This window comes from Oncorhynchus clarkii, chromosome 9 (genome assembly GCF_045791955.1).
Source record: "Oncorhynchus clarkii lewisi isolate Uvic-CL-2024 chromosome 9, UVic_Ocla_1.0, whole genome shotgun sequence".
NCBI classification, from domain to species: domain Eukaryota; kingdom Metazoa; phylum Chordata; class Actinopteri; order Salmoniformes; family Salmonidae; genus Oncorhynchus; species Oncorhynchus clarkii.
This window is the reverse complement of record NC_092155.1, coordinates 51,298,425-51,316,369: the sequence shown is the minus strand read 5'-3', so window position 1 is coordinate 51,316,369 and position 17,945 is coordinate 51,298,425. Positions and strand designations below refer to the sequence as shown.

The 17,945-nt window shown below is 46.5% G+C and overlaps 1 protein-coding gene across 7 annotated transcripts in view; it reads right to left on the bottom strand.

Annotated features, from left to right (window-relative positions):
• Positions 1-17,945, bottom strand: part of LOC139416505 (extracellular sulfatase Sulf-2-like) — a 181,714-nt gene that overhangs the window by 47,034 nt on the left and 116,735 nt on the right. The window contains exon 1 of one of the 7 annotated variants that reach the window (XM_071165185.1): positions 2,625-2,899. The exons of 5 other annotated variants lie outside the window; for them this stretch is intronic. The gene's annotated coding sequence lies outside the window, so the exon portion shown is untranslated. Of the gene's footprint in view, positions 1-2,624; positions 2,900-17,945 lie in introns of those variants that run through there. One more of the 7 variants, XM_071165183.1, reaches the window with a different exon arrangement.

Genomic DNA, 17,945 nt, shown 5'->3' with positions numbered 1-17,945 from the left:
GATGACAACAAGACGGAAGAATAATTAAGCAGTCACTTTGAGCAATTACATGGAATATAGCCACAATCAATTGAATTTATCTAGGATGTATTGCCCAAATGGTTGACTGAATTCACAATATGAGGGTCCAAGCCTCAAAATAATTGTGCTTGGTCTGGTTTTGAAGGATAATTAGGTTTTGAGTGTTTTTAATTATTTTGAACACCACAATGGACTATAGCTGTTCTCTCACTTCCGTCAATTCATTTAAATCCCTACTTTCAATTGCAAAGGATGTCATTTACTTAACTCTTGTTTTTGTACAACAGTCTTAAGTAGCGAAGCCCCCTTCCTGCTCTTTGATTTCTGGGTAATCTGCATAGAGCGCTGGGCGCACCCTGTAGAGAACCATTACAAAAGACACAGTGAGGAATAAAGGACAAAAACAGCAGCCAGATATGGCACTCACACACACACACACACACACACACACACACACACACACACACACACACACACACACACACACACACACACACACACACACACACACACACACACACACACACACTTTCACAAAAGACACACAGCTTGTGGCGGTGGAAAAACCCTCACAACCACATTATTCACACAGAGTATACTGAGATTACACGCACCCCCCACCTCGTGTCACACAAACACACACACACACACACACACACACACACACACACACACACACACACACACACACACACACACACACACACACACACACACACACACAGACACACACACACACCATGTATGAGATTTCCCATTTTTATTCTTGCCCTGTCATATTGTATGTGTACGGGATAGATATAAATCCGTCTGCATTAATCCTGTCCGCTGTTATATCACCAGACATATGTCATGTTATTCTGAGATAATAGGAAAATAGTGATTTCTAATAACTATTCTATTTTTGCCCTTATCTGTCTAAAATCATCAGCTTTCATTATTAATTAGTTGAACATGGAGAGCATCCCAGACCATGGTGTGAATGAGCGGGCTACATATGAATGGACAGAAAAACAAAAATCACCACGTATTCACACGATGTCAAGAGACAAAATAATCTCCAGTAGATTACCCTCAGTTCCCAAACATCCAGAGTAGATTTTATCACTATCACAAAGATCTGGTATCTACTATGACACCTGTGCCTCCGTTCCTATCTCCGACTTTCAATATACTGCATACTGTACCTGTTAACACGTATTTCACTATGAAACACTGCATGCTAAGCAACATAATAACATTCCCCAAAATGATTGTGTGTAAGTACAGTATAGAGCAACAGAGTAACATCAGACAAAGGGACCACCAGAGACAAACAAGAGATTTGAGAGCTTCGTATTGTATTTGTGATGCTCACGGCATCACACAGGTCTCTGAGATAGAGTCATGATGTTGGCGGATCCAGAGACAGAGACTGACAGACAGACAGACAGACAGGGAGAGAGACAGAGAGAGAGAGAGAGAGAGAGAGAGAGAGGGAGAGAGAGAGAGACAGAGACAGAGACAGAGACAGAGACAGAGACAGAGACAGAGACAGAGACAGAGACAGAGACTGAGACTGAGACTGACAGACAGACAGGGAGAGAGACAGAGAGAGAGAGTGAGAGAGAGAGAGAGAGAGAGAGAGGGAGAGAGACAGAGACAGAGACAGAGACAAAGACAGAGAGTGTGAGAGAGAGAGACAGAGACTGACAGACAGGGAGAGAGACAGAGAGAGAGAGAGAGAGAGGGAGAGAGAGACAGAGACAGAGACAGAGACAGAGAGGAGGGGGGAGAGGGGTAAGGGTCGACAGGCATCCTCTCCCAGTAGCACATCTCTTCGCTGGGGCAGAAAGGACGGACTGACTGCTACAATGTCCCCCCCCAAAACACAGCCTCACTCTCACCCCCTCAGCCAGCTACACCGTGGGCTCCAGCAGTCCTCCTGCAGATTTCACGCCAGGGCAGCTTTTGTCCCAAACACAGAGCCGAGGCAGCCCTGGGGCACAGAGAGTCTGTACAGCCCACTCCATGACACAGAACCACAGAATTACATCTTACAGTGTATACCAGAAACTACACAACCTCTGAGGAGAGTCTGACAACTTGTGACAGTGCACTTCTATTACAAGCCTTCAATTCATGGCTCTAGATTTATACTCCACATATATAGACCACCACAAGTCTCATGGGAGTTCCAACTCCCTACAGACAGTCACAACCACACAGCGCTGTATATCTCAACGCCACTAGTCTTCACCGAGAATCACAGTGGCCAGACTTGCTTTATACCCACCCAACTTCAGATGGAGCAAGACTGGGAGCCCGGAACTACAAACAGAGATACAACAGGGAGCCTTTACTACAAGCCTTAAAATCATCACTGCTCTGTGGTGGATAGGAACAGATCCTAGATCCAAGTTCCTCTGACTACACAGGACAGTGAGTAGAAGCTACAAAGCGGGCAAAAGCAGATTAAAACTTTAATCTCTGATGGAAACCTATAAATAGCCTGAATGTACGATAGACTACAGAGGATCATCACTCCATCCCTACAGACAGTGCTCTCATTACCACGAACCCAGCCAGTCCCACTCCAGCTCCCTTTCCCATCGCAGCCCTACCTCATTGCAGTGATGCCCAGGGCTCGGACTGCACAGCACCGCCTGGGATCCGACGACAAACAAAAATCCTCCACTCACAACTAAGGTTGCATGGCAGTGTAATCCCTGATGGCAGCGCTACTGAACCTTGTCTCTCTCTCTCCGTGACCCTGGCTTTATTTCTCTCCCTCTCTCTCTCTCTGCTGCTCTCTCTTCCGGCCCGTCTCACTATCGGAGCTCCTTTCTGCTCTTGCGTTCTCTCTCTTGCTCTGCTGAGCTCTCCCTCTCTCACTGTGCGCGCGCTCTCTCTCTCTCGCTGCACCAGCTTTCCCCCCACTCTCTCCCTGTGCTCTCTCTCCCTGTGCACTCTCTCTCTCACTCTCTCTGCGCTGCCTCCCCTATTCCCCCTCCCTCTCCTGCACAGCTGCACTCTCTCCCCTTTAATTCCTCCTCCAGTCTTCCCAGGCAGCCCATATCGCAGGATTGATGTGCTCTAACCTCGGGGTCTACTGTTTTCAATTTAGCGCCCACGCCTCTCTCTGTGCTGTCCTCTCTCCAGGGGGCTCTGGGCTGGGGATACGTCTAGGGATACTTTTTCCACAAAGGGTTAACAGCTACAGAGAGAGAGAGAGAGAGAGAGAGAGAGAGAGAGAGAGAGAGAGAGAGAGAGAGAGAGAGAGAGAGAGAGAGAGAGAGAGAGAGAGAGAGAGAGAGAGAGAGAGAGAGAGAGAGAGAGAGAGAGAGAGAGAGAGAGAGAGAGAGAGCCTAACAGCACTAACACACCAGAGAAACAGAGCGCCGACCCCATCTGGGCACTACAGAGACAACGGGCTACAGCATGAATTCAGAACCATGGACTCATACAAGGATCTCTTCGTTTATATTTCACCCTCTCTCTCTCTCCGTCTTTTCTCTCCCTCTCTTTCTTTCTAAGAAGCCACGTTCTCTCCTGTATTGTGTGTTATTACTGAGCACACAGGGCATGTACGATGTATGGGTTTGAGGTCAAATCAAACATTTATTTCATTCTCCGATGGGATCGAACACCACTACAACTTTTATAGCCATCATTCTTTGTGCTTTTGTGTTGCGGCTGACATTACAAAGGATTCCGTTAGATAGGCCATGATTCCTTTTGGGACCACTTTTATGGATTCACTGACATTACAGGGATGAACAGGATATCTAGAGTAATCAAACATAAGTATTCACCATTTAAAGAAAGTATTTAATAGTGGGTCTACTTTTCTTGTCTATATCTCTTCATTATCATTGTAAAAGTTTCAGCCCCATAATAATCATAATAATACATATATATATAAAATAGATGGGAATACTATGATGTACTGTAGAAGAAGGGGCAGTTTGGTAGATTGAGCAGGAGAGGACAGTGTCTACTGTAACTAAATGAACAGTGGAAATGAGTTCCTCTGGTACAGGTAGTGACAGAGCGATCCAATAACAAGTCATTTAACACCAATCACCCGGACAGATAAAGACAAAGCAGGCAATTAAACAAGGCCAGTGAAAAGGCATCCAAAACAAAAACAGGAGGCGAAGAAGCAAACTTATACAAGCAACAGTACAATCTACCACAACATGAGGGATGGAATCACTGAGCTGGCAAATTCCCATCTGAGAGTTTTTGTCCTTGTTTTTGTCACAACGATCCAAAGGGAGAGGAAACAAAAGCAAACGTGTCAAATTGACTGTCCTATCTTTTTAATTAACTTTGTCCATTTGCTCTCCTTATCGCAGTACATTAACAACTGCCACCCAGAAAGTGTAGCAGTAAGTAAAGTGAGTGTGTGTGCGCGTTTATGAGTGTGTGAGAGAGAGAGAGAGAGATGGCGAGAGAGAGCGGTCCCCTTCGAGTACTCAGAAAACCCACACAATGATAAGGGGAGTGGTGAGAGAGAGAATTGGCGAGGAGAGAGAGAGAGAGACAGAGAGAGAACGAGAGAGAGAGGGAGAACAAGAGAGAGGGTGATGGGGTTAGTCTGCAGATTCCAGGAGTCCTGACTGGTCCAGTCAATAGGAAGACAATGGGTCTGGACGTCCATGCCAACAGATTAACATGTAAATTGCAAATTATTGTGATTGTGTAGCTGAGGCTGGGCTGTGGCTGTGATTAATGCAGGGGTAATTGAGTGCTTAAATGATGGATGGGGGCTCCGGTGTGACTCAGGCTCTGGGGCCCCTCGCTGTCGAGTGGGGATTTAATGAACCCATGGTGGGCCAATGGGCGGCCCGAGCTCCGGAGCCCATTTGTTTGATTGATAAAGTGGCATTTTTTCTTTCCAAAAATAACCTTCCCTGGAATGGCACAAGTCAATTCCCAGGCATGGAGTTTCTCTCCACCCTGAGGTGGTTATGTGTTACTGCTACCGATGGGACAGAGACACCGGTCCTGCGGCGATGTCTCACTCCTGTGTATTTCAACGTGCTAGAGATGACTACTAACATATACACATGTCAGAGACACAGGAGAGCCCTAATCTTGCCCAGGACATTGATGCTTTATCACACTAGTCCAATGGTCCTCACCACGGTGTGTATTAAACCCCATGACAGAGGACATAGATAGGACTATCTATCTATGTCCTCTGTCATCCAGAGGACATACTGTCATCCAGTGTCATCCAGTGTGTATTTCTGACCCTATATCACCAGGAATTTCTATTGCTCCTTCTCTCTGCCCCTCACCCATCCTCCTACCACACTGCTTACGCAGTATACAACACCACAGTGGTGCAGATCCTGCCAAACCATGCTCACTACAGCAAAGCTCTATCACTCATGCTAATGAGCACTGAATAAGGCAACCTCCTGGGGAATATACTATATTCCAGGGTTTGATACACTGTTAGCCTGGTATGACTGTGTACTAGCAGTAGTCTTGGTCCTGGTTGGATAGCTCAGTGTATTTGCTCTTTTCTATCATTGCTTCTGGTTTTATTGGTTGCCGTGGAGGAGGAGGAGGAGCAGGAGCAGGAAGAGGAGGAGTAAAAAGTGGGCAGAGCATTTGAAGAGGTTTTATATTTTATTTATATTGAACCTTTAGTTAACTAGGAAAGTCAGTTAAGAACAAATTCTTATTTTACAATGACGGCTGACCCCGCCGACCCCGCCGACCCAGCCGAACCCTCCCCTAACCCGGGAAACGCTATGCCAATTTTGCACCGCCCTATGAGACTCTATGAGACTGTTCACGGCCGGTTGTGACACAGTCCCGGATCGAACCAGGGTCCATAGTGACGCCTCTAGCACTGAGATGCGGTGCCTTAGAGCCCAGGAGGAGGAGCAGGAGGAAGAGGGGGAGGACACTAGGAAAGCATAAACTAGGTAGGTGAGTAGTAGAAAGACAGCGAGAAGGGTATATAAAAGGGTTTGAGTAGTTCTCTCGGTCCCTGAGTGTGACAGGCATGCTGAATCCAGATAGACAGGCGATAGTAATGACAGTTCATCTCCTTCATTAGTGTCAGTGTGTCTGTCACAGTGTAATTGCATGGCTGGTAATTACATCTCGTGTAGAGAGATTACATGCTCCTTGGTCATAGTGTATAAATCTCTGCATGGCATCTTTATCAGTTGATGAGCTGTCCAGTGCTGGATTGTGTTGACGTAATTGATGGTGTAGTGAAGGGCGGTAAAGCCAAACTCTAACTAATTGTCCTTTAACAACCTCTGAACAGGATTATTCATCAGTATATATTAGCATCTAATTAGAAGAGAAGATAAGGCATTTCTATTGTCAATGGGGACTAGTTTGTTAGCGATAAACATCTTTCCGCCGTGTTAATGTTTCTTTGTTAGCTAATTGTTCGGTTTCAATCCCTCCACTGTGCTTCTGGACAAGAGATAAGGCAGTTTTCAGACCCAGAATGCAAATAAAAACAACTTGAGCAGAGTTGGTTGAGCTCATAGGTCAAAGTCTCAGTGACCCCTGTCCAACACTGCATTTTTAACTCTAAAGAATTCATTACCAGTTCATCTGCATCTTTGGGTGTATTCGAGGTGCCCTCTATAATGTGTGGGAGCTAGTTTGCCTCGCCCAGGGCTCCTTGCCTCGCCTCAGTGTGAACACACAAGCGAGGATATAGTGCGAGGGCCTGTCAAGGATTAAGCACTAAGCTTGATCCCTGTGGTAATGATTTGTAATGGCAGATATTGAGCAATAAGCCTGCACAGCTACAGCAGTTACAGACAGGCAGCATTACTCCACCATGTCGTCTCTGCTAGCTGACAAATGTGACTGTAGCTATCGCTCTGCGCCAAATCAGCTTACGAAGGCCACAATGTCACCCTTATTATGGATTCAGGAAATCTCTGAATACCACAAAATGATTTATCCACAAGAAAGAAAAACACAAGTCAGCTCTCTAATAACAAGTCTGCAAGTGTGCATAGCGCTGCCATAATGCCTTATCTTAATAGCTCATCAACGTTTTGTCCGAGATTACTCGCATTCTGTACTATCCCCTCCTCCTCCCTCACTGTTTCTTTCAACAATAGATAAAACACTTCTTCTGGGGGAGTGAATAGGTGACCCATGCCTGGATCTTGAATTGCTGGCCACCTGCCAGCGCACACAATTAATTTGCTCATTAACGAGACGTGTGTAATTGTGAGAATGATTACTTGAACAACATCACCTTTGGCACACAACGTTCAATCAAAGCGGTGGGACAGATATATTATTCTGCCAGTCTTTCAACATGTCATTCCTGAGAATCAAACATAACAAACAAACATAACTCAAACTGTTTCTCAACTTAATGAGTCTTTTCATCCAGGAGAAATGGTTATTTCCCTATTTTGTTTGGAGCAGGAATATATTGTATAAATAAAAAAAAAGAGGCCTTGCTGCTCTTCGTTCTAAGGCATAGTTCTGTAGCAGCAGTTGCCAAATACCACTGCTTGGCCTTCCGTGCCCCTCCAAGTTCTGAGAAAGGCAGTGGGTGGATGAGTAATTCTTCTTCTTTGCTTGTGAATCTGAGCAGATTCCTGGAAATAGCATCAACCATCAACTGCAGTAGGTAACTTCAAGGACAGTAGGCAGCAGCTGTGTTCCTTTGATATGGTGATATATACTGTAGCATGTGTACAGTTTTACTGAACCTCGTCCTCCTCAATCCTCCTCCTGCCATTCCAGTGTAAAGAGAGCGCGACGCCATCTCTGGCTCAGAGCCTCTACACCTGTCTGCCGTCCCAGCCTCAACGCTGCGTGATCATCATCAGGCTGCTTTACAAACTGAATTGAACGGAAAGTTTCGCCGAGAGAGTTTTTGTTAATTAGATAAATAGAGTCTCAAACACACAAAGGAGAGCAGAGGAGAGCACTCTTACATAACCCCGTCGAAAGATACACTACCGGTCAAAAGTTGACACACCTACTCATTCCTAGGTTTTTCTTTATCTGTACTATTTTCTACATTGTAGAATATTAGTGAAGACATCAACACTATTAAACAACACATATGGAATCATGTAGTAACCAGACAAAGTGTTAAACAAATCTAAATATATTTTAGATTCTTCAAAATAGCCACCCTTTGCCTTGATGACAGCTTTGCACACTCTTGGCATTCTCTTAACCAGCTTCACCTGAAAAGGTTTTCCAACAGTCTTGAAGAAGTTCCTACGTATGCTGAGCACTTGTTGGATGCTTTTCCTTCACTCTGCGGTCCAACTCATCCCAAACCATCTCAATTGGGTTGAGGTCGGGTGATTGTGGTGGCCAGGTCATCTGATGCTGCACTCCATCACTCTCCTTCTTGGTCAAATAGCCCTTACACAGCCTGGAGGTGTGTTGGGTCATTGTCCTGTTGAAAAACAAATGATAGTCCCACTGAGCGCAAACCGGATGGGATGGCGTATTGCTGCAGAATACTGGGGTAGCCATGCTGGTTAAGTGTGCCTTGAATTCTAAATAAATCACTGACAGTTTCATCAGCAAAACACCACCCACACCATCACACCTCCTCTTCCATGCTTCACCGTGGGAACCACACATACAGAGATAATCCATTCACCTATTCTGCATCTCACAAAGACATGGCGGTTGGAACCAAAAATCTCAAATTTGGACTCATCAGACCAAAGGTCAGATTTCCACCAGTCTATTGTCCATTGCTCGTGTCTCTTGGCCCAAGCAAATATCTTCTTCTTATTGGTGTCCTTTAGTAGTGGTTTCTTTTCTGCAATTCAACCATTCATCCAGTCTCCCCTGAACAGTTGATGTTGAGATGTGTCTGTTACTTGAACTCTGTGAAGCATTTATTTGGGCTGCAATTTCTGAGGTTGGTAACTTTAATAAACTTATCCTCTGCAGCAGAGGTAACTCTGCATCTTCCTTTCCTGTGGCGGTCCTCATGAGAGCCAGTTTCATCATAGCGCTTGATGCTTTTTTGCGACTGCACTTGAAGAAACTTTCAAAGTTCTTGAAATTTTCCAGATTGACTGACCTTCATGTCTTAAAGTAATGATGGACTGGCGTTACTCTTTGCTTATTTGAGCTGTTCTTGCCATAATATGGACTTTGTCTTTTACCAAATAGGGCTATATCTGTATACCACCCCTACCTTGTCACAACACAACTGATTGGCTCAAGCGTATTAAGAAGAAAATAAATTCCACAACGCACACCTGCATTCCAGGTGACTACCTCATGAAGCTGGTTGAGAGAATGCCAAGGGTGTGCAAAGCTGTCATCAAGGCAAATGGTGACCACTTTGAAGAATTTCAAATATAAAATATATTTAGATTTGTTGAACCCTTTTTTGGTTACTACATGATTCCATATGATTCCACATTATTTCATAGTTTTGATGTCTTCACTATTATTCTGCAATGTTGAAAATAGTATAAATACAGAAAAACCCTGGAATGAGTAGGTGTGTCCAAACTTTTGACTGGTACTGCATATTAAGCCTCTTTACTCTAGAGGTAAATGTTTCTGAAGTTGAAGCTCATCGCATGTAAGAATATTAAAATAAAAGTAATCTCTGGCGAGCAGGAGGATTCAGAAACGCACACCCACCCAGCCAGCCAGACATTCATGTGCTGATATTTGTATTTGGGCCCTATGGGAGGCCACTTTGCTTTCATACTACTTTTCTGCCTCTCTCCAACCCTCAGCAGTACAGTCTCATCTCAACATAGAGAATATTAATGGGATGGACTACAGAGGAGGAAGAGAGAAAGAGAGAGAGAGAAAGATAGAGAGAGAGAGTAGAGAGAAAGCGAGAGAGAGAAAGAGAGAGAGAGAGAGAGAGACGGGGATGGAAAGAGAAAGGTAGAGAGAGACAGCAAAGGGAAAATACAGGTTTTCGTGTACTGGGGAGTTGAATGTACTCACTGCGTTTAGCATTTAAAAATGCCTATTGTGCAAGAGAAAGAGATTGGGAAGGAGATAAAGGGAGGTGGGGGGGGCTGCTGCCTTTCTGACAAACCTCCAGTAGATCTAAGGGCTGTCCAGATTCCTTGGGGGAGTGGTGTGTGAAAAATAGACGAGACACAAATGTAATCAGGCGACGGACACCAAGCTAATGTGACTGACGCGAACATGCCTGGCCATTCATCTGTTTCCCTGCCACCGCTGATTTCTTGCAGCAATATAGTTTTATTATTTATATATTTTCCAAATGTCTGAAACCATTAGCTGTGCCTGGGGTTCTTCTGGGTAGACGTTGCTTCCACTTTGGCTTTCTGCATACAGTAGCAGTGGGAATATGTAAACTCGCTTGGGCTCCTTTCAAATTACCAACAAAAAAAGGCATTCAAATTCAAATCGAGTCATGACAAGCAGCTTTGCTTAACAATTCTGTTTTTTAGGGTTGCTGGTAGGAGAGGAGGGGGTCTGGGGGATAAATAATGAAAAAATAGTGATGGTGAGAGTGAGGGCTGGACGTGCCACCTGCTCGTGTGCAGTGTGCCGGGTCATCCATTCAGCTTCCCTCTTGCAGCATGGCCTCAACCCCCTTCTACGACCATGCAGTTTGTGCTCATGTAAACATACATCAAATCATCTACATCCTGTTAACAGACATGTCAGATGTAGATCATCTCAGTGCCCCGAGGGAAAACAGTCCTGGTGATTATCATATCTATTCAAACGCTGCTCAGATCTACCAGCCCTTGTTATTGAAAGGCTGACTTTGTCATGGCAACTATTATTATGTTCATTACGGGATAGATGCACATTCTTTACGATGGATACAACACAAACTGAGCCAGATACAGTCGTTCATAACCAGCGCTTCAGGGGACCTATTGTACTGTGGTGTGTGTGTGTGTGTGTCTGCGTGTATACCAGGCATGTGTGTGTGATGTGTGCCCAACGTAAGATATGTATGCTGTCCATCCACATTATTTCCAATGAAATCAACTGTGAGTTGATGTGTTCCCATTCTATCCATGTGCAGAATAGCATCGTTCCTGAGTGGTTAGAAACACGGTGCAGTAGAGGGGTGGAGGATGGATAGTCAGAGGTCAAGCTCTGCCAATGTTATTTTCTGCAGTCCAATCCAACCATATCCTATGTCCCATACCCAGATCTCTAGATCTTTCACCCAGCTGGCTGTGCTCAGTGAGAAACAGTTGGAAAGAGAGCCATTCCCAGTGGTTGACACCCTCCACTGACACTGTCCACCAGCTCATCTAGTCCCTGGCTCTCTCTAGATCTCTGTTTCTCAGTCCCGTTCTCTCACTAGGGAACACTGGACCTCTCACACAGATCCCATTAGTGCTAAAAGTTGGACCAAGAGACTCCCCAGGGAGGCGCACACACACACACCTCAGTGCAAGCCAGAACAATGTCATATTCTATGGTCAAGCCTCAAACAGGCAGATATAACCTGGGCACTGATTGAGCCCTTACTACACTTGATAGGAAAGAAATGACTCATTGTCTATTTCTAGCTGTCTACCCCTCACTGTGTTTCTCCACCACTGGTTCCAGGCATGGCTCTCTGATCATGTGGTGAGTCAGTTTCCTGTAAAGCTTCCAGAGATGGACCAGTCATCCCAGATGAGTATCACTCATAGCAACACCACATCCCTACGGTTACGTGGCGTAAAAGGACTAAAGAAGGAGAGTTACTGTCTGTACTCACTTATCTCTGCTTGATCACACCCAATCCATCTCTCTCTCTCCGAAGAGCCACTCCATAGGATAGGACAGCCTCATGCTACTTCTGTACAGGAGATGTCATGACATAGGCTAATGTGGGGGCTACAACCAGGTGCTCTGGGGTCTACAACCAGGATCTCTGGGGGCTACAACCAGGTGCTCTGGGGGCTACAACCTGGAGCTCTGGGGCTACAACCAGGATCTCTGGGGGCTACAACCTGGAGCTCTGGGGCTACAACCAGGATCTCTGGGGGTTACTGCCAGGTGCTCTGGGGGCTACAACCTGGAGCTCTGGGGCTACAACCAGGATCTCTGGGGGTTACAACCAGGATCTCTGGGGGTTACAACTAGGATTTCTGGGGGCTACAACCAGGATATCTGGGGGCTACAGCCAGGAGCTCTCTCTTTCTGTCTGTCTGTTTGAGTACTCCAAACTCAATTCTCCCACTCAGCAGGTAATCCCGAAATGAAATGGAAACTCCAATTCACACCGTGCAATCACCAGGCAAGGAATCGACACACACACATCCAAACGCATGCACACACACACACACACACACACACACACACACACACACACACACACACACACACACACACACACACACAGGACTGCTGCAGTAACAATCAAGGGATACAAATGTATCAGACAGATTGGATTTCCTGTTCCCACACGGTCAAGAGATGAGAAGGGAGAAGCTTGTCAGCTCGTGTTAAACACGACTAGCTGAATCTCAGTTTTTGGCACAGAGTAGACAGCCTTACTGGATTTCCCATAGGCTAAAGCTACCGCCACATCTGTTGGCTGGGCTTGAAAACAGCTGTTACTTTCTTCAGCACAAACTTATGTAAGTGATTTGCTGCTCTGAAGAGAATCTCGTATGGGTTAGTGCTTTAGAACACAGCTAGGCTACTGTCTGTTTCTCTGTCAGAATGGCTTGAATATACCAATATCTGTCTCCCTCCTCTTCCTCCCACCTGGTTAGGTTTCTGTAGTGAGATGTGAAGGTTGAGGGGGTGGTTGATCGGTCATTTGTCCCGCTGGGAGTGGTTACTGGGTGGGGCTGCACAGCTGGTTCCCACACACACGTGGAGCATGCGTGAAATTATGTGTGTGTGTGTGTGTGTGTGTGTGTGTGTGTGTGTGTGTGTGTGTGTGTGTGCGTGTGTGTGCGTGTGTGCGTGTGCTTCTCATCTGGCAGAGCTCATATAGCTCTGCTCTCTTCTCAGTGAACCTACATTATTCTGGCCTGCCACTACCTTATTCTCTCTATGGGCAACAGGCGTTACACTAATCCACTTCTCCTCATACAACGCTGCCCCCTGTGCCAAGCCTGTGCCAAGCCTGGGCCAAGCCTGTGCCAAGCCTGGGCCAAGCCTGGGCCAAGCCTGGGCCAAGCCTGGGCCAAGCCTGGGCCAGCTGCACAGTGTCTCACTACCCCCCACTGTGTTTTGTACTGTCCCTCTCTCTCTCTCTGCTGACACAGCAGACTACAGTGTTTTGATTTCTTTCTAAGCCTGGTGTTTCATAAACAGTGCAAACTATGAGTCGGGGCTTGTTCTTATGTGTTTGTCCCTGGCAGTTTGAAAAGAAGTGTTTCGCAAATAGAAACAGCTGTGACACATTTGACAGTTTCTAAATAAATGACTTTGTAATTTTCCTCTGAGCCACAGAATGTGACAGATTCTCTGTGCCTGGAGTCACTAAGAGACTTCCACTCAGTCAGCCGCACAACGCATCTCTAAACAATAAGAAAAACATTCACTTTAACAGCATCTCTCTGTTTGATTCCATCATTGAAGCTATGTTACATCTGAGCTCAGATGACACCTGGACAACCTGACTGGCTCAATTTGAACTTATTTCTGAGTGAATCTCCAGTCTGCATGATGTAACATCCTGCCCCACAACATCACCACCATCATGTCACCCTCCTGCATGTCCCCCCCCCCCCCAGCAGCAGCCCTGTTCTGTTTGGTGTTCAGTAGTAACCGACGTGATGTCCCATCCTGTAATGCTTGCTGATGTTAAGTAAGGCTGACATAGAGCTGGAGGTCATGGAGGGGGTGACGAGTCGACAAGACGATAAACACAAGGAAGGGACTGGGGACTGTAAATAAACACACTCAGGGAAGGGACTGGGGACTGTAAATAAACACACTCAGGGAATGGACTAGGGACTGTAAATAAACACACTCAGGGAATGGACTGGGGACTGTAAATAAACACAGGGAAGGGACTGGGGACTGTGAATTAACACACTTAGGGAAGGGACTGGGGACTGTGAATAAACACATTCAGGGAAGGGACTGGGGACTGTAAATAAACACACTCAGGGAAGGGACTGGGGACTGTAAATAAACACAGGGAAGGGACTAGGGACTGTAAATAAACACACTCAGGGATGGGACTGGGGACTGTAAATAAACACAGGGAAGGGACTAGGGACTGTAAATAAACACACTCAGGGAAGGGACTGGGGACTGTAAATAAACACAGGGAAGGGACTAGGGACTGTAAATAAACACACTCAGGGAAGGGATTAGGGACTGTAAATAAACACAGGGAATGGACTGGGGACTGTGAATAAACACAATCAGGGAAGAGACTGGGGACTGTAAATAAACACACTCAGGGAAGGGACTGGGGACTGTGAATTAACACAGGGAAGGGACTGGGGACTGTAAATAAACACAGGGGAGGGACTAGGGACTGTAAATAAACACACCCAGGGAAGGGACTGGGGGCTGTGAATAAACACAGGGAAGGGACTGGGGACTGTAAATAAACAAAGGGAAGGGACTGGGGACTGTAAATAAACACACCCAGGGAAGGGACTGGGGGCTGTGAATAAACACAGGGAAGGGACTGGGGACTGTAAATAAACAAAGGGAAGGGACTGGGGACTGTGAATAAACACAGGGAAGGGACTGGGGACTGTAAATAAACACAGGGGAGGGACTAGGGACTGTAAATAAACACACCCAGGGAAGGGACTGGGGGCTGTGAATAAACAAAGGGAAGGGACTGGGGACTGTAAATAAACACAGGGGAGGGACTAGGGACTGTAAATAAACACACCCAGGGAAGGGACTGGGGGCTGTGAATAAACACAGGGAAGGGACTGGGGACTGTAAATAAACAAAGGGAAGGGACTGGGGACTGTAAATAAACACAGGGAAGGGACTGGGGACTGTAAATAAACACAGGGAAGGGACTGGGGACTGTAAATAAACACAGGGAAGGGACTGGGGACTGTGAATAAACAAAGGGAAGGGACTGGGGACTGTAAATAAACACAGGGAAGGGACTGGGGACTGTAAATAAACACAGGGAAGGGACTGGGGACTGTAAATAAACACAGGGAAGGGACTGGGGACTGTGAATAAACAAAGGGAAGGGACTGGGGACTGTAAATAAACACAGGGAAGGGACTGGGGACTGTAAATAAACACAGGGAAGGGACTGGGGACTGTGAATAAACAAAGGGAAGGGACTGGGGACTGTAAATAAACACAATCAGGGAAGGGACTGAGGACTGTAAATAAACACAATCAGGGAAGGGACTGAGGACTGTAAATAAACACAGGGAAGGGACTGGGGACTGTGAATAACACTCAGGGAAGGGACGGGAGACTGTGAATATCCACACGCAGGAAGGGACTGGGGACTGTGAATAAACACACTCGGGGAAGGGACTGGGGACTGTAAATAAACAGAGGGAAGGGACTGGGGACTGTTAATAAACACACTCAGGGAAGGGACTGGGGACTGTAAATAAACACAAGGAAGGGACTGGGGACTGTAAATAAACACAATCAGGGAAGGGACTGTAAATAAACACAGAGAAGGGACCGGGGACTGTGAATAAACACACTCAGGGAAGGGACTGGGGACTGTGAATAAACACTATCGGGAAGGGAGTGGGGACTGTAAATAAACACAGGGGAGGGACTGGGGACTGTGAATAAACACAGGGAAGGGACTGGGGACTGTAAATAAACACAGGGAAGGGACTGGGGACTGTGAATAAACACAGGGAAGGGACTGGGGACTGTGAATAAACACAATCAGGGAAGGGACTGGGGACTGTAAATAAACACAGGGAATGGACTGGGGACTGTGAATAAACACAGGGAAGGGACTGGGGGCCTGAGAATAAACACACTCAGAGAAGGGACTGGGGATGTAGGCATGTAGGGCTCTATGTGTGTTTGGGACGGTGGAGTTGCAGAACCATGGGGTAGGAAAGCAGGAAGTGAGCATGTTATGTGAAATAGTAAATAAACAACTACATCTCCACAGGGAGTGAGAAGCCACTACGGTCAAAATACAACTTTGATGCGCTCTTTCATTTAGCTATGACTCTTCCTAGCTCTCCCTATCTGGAAATTCTTCATTCTAAAAGTGCAACCACTCAACAACCTCTCAGTGGTGCAACTGTGAGAACATATTTGTATGTGTATGTGTGTTTGTTAATACATAAACATGGACTGTGTGAGTGTGAGAATGGGTATTTACAGGCTACTGCTCCCCTGGAGTCTGGCATTTCTCCCCTCTCTGGTCCTGCTGGCAGGGAAACGGGTCCCTCTCGCTCCTCTCTACACCCGTATCCACAGGCAACCAAATGGAATGGTGGGCGGTGTGGGGGCCATGGGGCGGCTACTGGGGCATTCTGGGAAGTGAAAAGGCGGAGTGACCCGGAGGTCAGGGCACTTTGGCTCCCGCTGCCTGGGTCACAGCACGGTGACCGCCCTCCGCCCCCTACCCGCAGAGAGAGAGAGAGAGAGGGGCACACAGCTACAAGGACCCCCACCAGGTCACAAAATGGCTCCAGTGGCCCTGGATTAAGGCAGGGGAGAGGAAACCACACTAGGGAAGGCAGGCAGGAAGGAAGGAAGGGCCAGTCTGTCTCCCACTCAGCAGGTTAAGTGGGTGCTTAGCACAGCGGTTTAGGGGGTTGAGAGTGTAATTACCACGCAAACCACGTCCAACCAGGCAACAGAAAGGGACTAAGAGCGGGAGGAAAAGAGTATACTTTACTTCTGCCATCTTCAACAAGAAGGCAGGTTAGATGACATATCACTGTGCCAACATACAATCACCCCATCTCTTGTTCTCTACGTCTCTCTCTCCCTCTCCCTCTCCCTCTCCCTCTCCCTCTCTCTGAAGGGGAGATACAGATACTGCCTTCACAGTACTTTCTCTACCTCTGTACTTATATTTCATTACAGTGTAGTCAGCTTGAGCAGCATTTCTCCCCTGCCTAAGCTGTCAAACTAAATCATGTTCCCCTCACCATACACACTGACAGAGAACCTGCCTTAAAGCCTATGCGTGTGTGTGCGTGTGTGTGCGTGTGTGTGTGTGTGTGTGTGTGTGTGTGTGTGTGTGTGTGTGTGTGTGCCCGCTTGTGTGTTTTAATGATCTGCTAAAAGCAAATATGTCTTGCCGCTGGAAGCTGTGAACTAAACTAATTATGACATCCCCTCTGTTCACTTCAATCCCAAATGTGTAGAATATGAATACAACTAGGGGAGAATGACACTCACACTCTCGCTCAGGATTCTATTTCCCTCACGGCATCTTTCAGCGGTACTCCTTTCTTAAACAAGCGTTGCAGTTTGAGGAAGACTATTATCGAGCACCAAGAAGACAGACTATATAATACTGATAGGGACAGTCCCAACAAAACTCCACACTGCGTGCCCCCCAGTTACTCTTAAGCGTCTTTCAACGAGGCCTGAATGTAGAACCCAAGTCACTTTACTGATTTCGGGTGTAAATAAGACACACCTGCAAGGTTTTCCTCAGGTCTCTTGTTTCCATGGCGTTATCATCACCGTGGCCACGAGAAAATCACTATTTATGGCAGAGTGAGTCAGTAATCTATGTTAGGAATACTTCACAGTCAGTCATTTCTGACTCCCCCCACAGTGACTCAGCTGGCTCCTGTATCTCCATAATTCGTTATTTGACTTATTTCATTTTAACAATGTGTTTTTCACATAGGTCTGAGCGGCCAGCCGATTAGAACACAGCGTTATTGCTCCGGGACCTCAGTAAGCGCGCCAGCCTGCCGATGTATTAAAAATAATCACAGTGGAGTTCAGAGACAGAACAGAAGCAGACCATATGATGTCCTTCCCTGATGGCACCGTATTCCCTTAATAACGCACCGACAGTGTGCCATTAGGGACTCACACAA